The sequence below is a fragment of the Ischnura elegans genome, chromosome 7, assembly GCF_921293095.1.
Source record: "Ischnura elegans chromosome 7, ioIscEleg1.1, whole genome shotgun sequence".
Taxonomy (NCBI): Eukaryota; Metazoa; Arthropoda; class Insecta; order Odonata; family Coenagrionidae; genus Ischnura; species Ischnura elegans.
In genome coordinates this window covers 40,448,087-40,452,575 of record NC_060252.1, presented here as the reverse complement: position 1 = coordinate 40,452,575, position 4,489 = coordinate 40,448,087, and the positions used below count along the sequence as shown (strand labels likewise).

The following is a 4,489-nucleotide window of genomic DNA, read 5'->3' as shown; positions in this document are numbered from 1 at the left end:
ATCAGTCAACACTTTTTACTGATTTTATAAAATTAGATTAGAGTATAACTGATAACTTCAGGCTTGGTCTGTGAAACCTCTCCATACTGGAAATAAAAAGAATAAACTTAAAAAGAATAAATTAGATTAGAGTGGATTGAAGGCTTCCCATAAGAACGGATATCAATCAATAAATCACCATCGATAGGTCTTATAAGCTTTTATAGTGGTCATTATCTTTCTTTTTACCCTTCAGATGCTCATCCGTTATATTTACTCGTATGCTACGCAAATACTAACTTAAATATATATGGGTTCTTTTTAAAGCAGTACTCTAGCTACTCTGGATAATTTTACTTGAAGGTTCACTTAAAAACGGCGATGTATCGAAAAATCACAATCGATACATTTAAAAATACAAGCTTTGCGACCCACATCTCGCAGAGTTCTCTTGGATATCCTCCCTCTCCCCAGGTGACCTCGCCTCAAACTCAATCTCTATTCATTATCTGCGAATTAAAGCGAGCCCCCGTTTTGTCTCCCAGCTAACAATCGCTGTCCCGTTAATCGATTGCTTAAGGGACTGGAGAACGAACCTTCGATGATTAATGAATCCTCCTCTAGCTCAATGGATGGAAAGGAAGTCCATTATCTTCGCCAAGTTAAATGGCACAAGGAGGTGTTTCTACTTATTTCGACTTTTGGCCCCATTCGGACGCCAAACTACTGATTCATTTCGTAACTTTTTTTAATTCTTTCCTGCCCTACAACAGAGACAGTTTTTTATCAAATTTTAACTACCGAGCAGGTTCATTATCCATTCTTTCCACGAGGGGATCCGGGTTTTATTCTTTCCAATTAGTACTTCATGTTGAAGGTCCTTCTAAAACTCTAGGTTTTCCGTGACATTTACTCCATTTGACAACTTTCACGCAATTGAAGCATTACGCAGCTCCAAAATATCTCTGCAGTTACAGTTATCTCTGAGAAGATGGCTTGGTGGTGTAACTGGTAGCACGCCTGACCGGCAATCGGGAGATCCGGGTTCGAATCCCGGCTAAGTCAAATATTTTTTCATGGCGAACTTCATCCTTTGGTGTATTTAACTTTGCACCCGTGCGCGCGACTGCGTACAAAGTCACTTGTTCCTTCAGTGCTTTGAAAATCGTCGCCGCAGACCAGCGGAAAATAAGGGTTTTTCTCCCCGACAGTGGCTTAGTAAGCACGACCCTCGCCACATGTGCCACAGTGTGGACTTGTGACGTCAACATCTTGTTCGGTAAAACCCATCCGATGTTCGCTCTGAGAAGATGGCTTGGTGGTGCAACTGGTAGCACGCCTGACCGGCAATCGGGAGATCCGGGTTCGAATCCCGGCTAAGTCAAATATTTTTTCATGGCGAACTTCATCCTTTGGTGTATTTAACTTTGCACCCGTGCGCGTGACTGCGTACAAAGTCACTTGTTCCTTCAGTGCTTTGACATATTTTCGTATTGACCCTGAACACAAGGAGCTTTGTCGTTTGAAAATGGAATCTATGACATAACAATACGCATGCACTTCTGACGGCCTTTAAGAACCTATGCCTTATACATAAGATCACGAGCAATATGTATTAAAAATAATTTCAAAATTTCTATTAAAATGTAGGGATATTTTATAATGATTTGATGACTTTTGCGAAATAAGTGATCCATCAAGGACCGATTTCTATGCCTCGAATCGTACCAACATAAAAGTGAGCATAAAAATCGAATACAATTTCATAGAAAATTCATTTACTTCATCAAATCTAAGCAGAGTGAGCAAAAATCAAAAATGCATAACGTAAAAATGATCTAAAATATTATGGAACGAAAAATTTATAGCTGCCTTTCTAATACAGAAGACTAAGTGTAAATACTGTTTACTTATACTGAATATTTTGTAACGACCTCTTTAGATAAATATTCATTTGAATTTAAGTTATTTGTCCTATTAATCCATTGCCCATTAAAAAACCAAGTAAGGATAGGGATAAATTATTAAACGCGTTGCCACAGATAACTTATGAAGGAAGCAGAGAAGCATTTTCCATCTCTATTTCAACAGAAAATGTTTGAGGTTTTGTTTCCAAATTTTCTTAAGCATCTATTCATGCCAATAAGATCCCTGAATACAAAAAGTATTAAGTTTCTGTGACACAATTCCTCCAGCATCAAAGATATTCGAACAAGAAACTTCCAATTGACAAAAACTGAAGATTCTATACACGAGGGAAAGATGTCAAGTGCCACAATGGTTGAGGTGCCATTCACGTCGTCTCGTAATATTTCAGCGCATGCACCTCGGGAGCTGTAAGTTCAGACGTGACGCAATATGCACGAGTCCTAATGGGAAAAAATTCAACGCCAGCATCTTCTCAGACGACAACTCATAGTACCGTGCATTTTGCATTAAGATTTTCATGACTATTTCCTTCTTCTTCTCAAACAACCTCGTTCAGCTGCAGGCAAGGTCTACGATGGGATCAGATAACCAATATTAATGAGGTAATAGAAGTGCAGCAGCTTCGTCCAAGAGTCTCAATGAACTTCCTTCGAAATTATTTATGAGGTGCAGCTGAATCCTCGATATCAATTAAAACTGCGTCCCTTTTCCGGAGAAGATAATAAAATTGACAATTGCAACGGAAAATAAAAATATTTTGCTGAATGCAGACATGTGGTTTAACATATACTGATCAACGAAGTTTTCACTTAGTTTACAGATAAAGCTAGGAAGCAATAATGAGAATTTAAAGTGCCTCTCAATCCCATTTGTAGATACAAACAATCAAAATTGTGATCTTTCCACAAACGTTATGATGCAATCATGCATGATGGCATCTTATTGCAACTAACATGATTTTAAAGATCTTACTACAGAATATATCCGTAAAAAATTAAATTGACGACAACACACTGAAAATAAAATAGAAATGAAAGTTCAAACGATAGAGGACGAATGTCACCATAGATAATCAGTATCTCTTTGAAATGGATTGCATGGATTGCTGAAACGTTTGCAAAGATAAGCGAAGTTAACTTTGACCTAAGCACCTACTAGACACTATCAAATTTGCATTAATAATAGATATAGATATATGATACATTAATGTAAACGCCTGAATGCTATTAAAAAAGAAAAAAAATCAGCTATATAAATTTCAATGAACATAGAAATCGGCAATTTGAATGCCCCTATATGAGATGGAGCAATAGTGTGTTAGTGTAATCACAATTATTCGTCAATGCTAGACTGTAATTTTCATTAATTGATAATAAATTGGAGAGATTTTTAAAACATTTAAGGTACCCATTGGAAGTGTTTTCAAAAGCGTATTCAAGGGCTATAGAAGTTGCGTTTACTAGTAAATCTTTATCTAATCATGTCCTTCTAGGGCACGCGATTTAATGCTTGTTTATAAAGTTCATTCCTAGCAAACTCTCATTATTGCATAGGCAATATTGCTATTATTTGACCATTTACACCGCAATAAAACGCAATAAAGTACATCAGCATATAATGAAGGATTTATCTCGGTTTTTCACAAAATTATTAAACCCCTTAAACATGAATTTCGGAGGGAATAAAAATTTGAATAAATATAATTGCTATGGTAAACGATCTCCGAATATCTGCAGACAGTAATTAATTTTCGTAGGAATTTAATGCATATTTTATAAATATTAATAAGAACTCCGAGCTAAAATTAATACATAATCGATACCAAAGTTTTCGAAAGTATCGCCGCAACTATGCGCCGCGAAGAAACTTAAAAGCTAATTACGCATCACTTGATTTCAATCCAATAAACTTCTCGCCCTTTGGACGCCTGGGATAAGCAGGCTGGGAACAGGTGACGAAGAAAAATGGCGAAACAATAAACAAAATCCCTGTCAAGGGGGAGGAAACGAGAGAAAAGACACCATAAATCTCTTTCGGGATGAACGAGAATGTGAGGAGTGAGGGAGAAGGCGATATATATTCTAGGGCAAGGAAGGAGACAAAAACAAAATAAGTAAAAAAAATAAATAAATAAGCACATATATATAAGGAGGTAATTGAACCTCCACAATGGTTTCTCGGCTCACACGCAGAAGATACGACACTGAAAATACCTCCAGGGTTCGGAGGACGAGGGAGAAAAGATATCCTTGGGAAACTTTTCCAATTCGTTAGTCTACTCGGGGAGACAAGACCGATATTCCGCCGCGGGAGAAAGAGAGGGAGAGTGCGAGAGATTTCTCGATAAAGCTGTCACCAAATCTGTCAGCTACCTTTCTGCGTGGAGTGAGACAAAGAAGGGATGAGGGATTTTACTGGGTTGGGTAGCTGAAAGGTAGATGGGAATGGGGGTTCACACGCCCCTTAACCTCCCACCCTGTGTATCTCCAATAACCAACCCCCACCCTCCCCTCTTTAGCCTACCCCTCCACCCACCACCCCCGTCTGCGTCAAGAGGAGGCACATCGTTTGAATTCCCAAA

The 4,489-nt window shown here is 38.1% G+C and overlaps 1 non-coding gene across 1 annotated transcript; it reads left to right on the top strand.

The window, feature by feature from the left end:
* The first annotated feature begins 1,291 nt into the window (after positions 1–1,291).
* On the top strand, positions 1,292–1,363 carry Trnaa-ggc. The gene has a single exon. It is a non-coding gene; the product is annotated as a tRNA-Ala (tRNA).
* Positions 1,364–4,489: the final 3,126 nt, after the last annotated feature.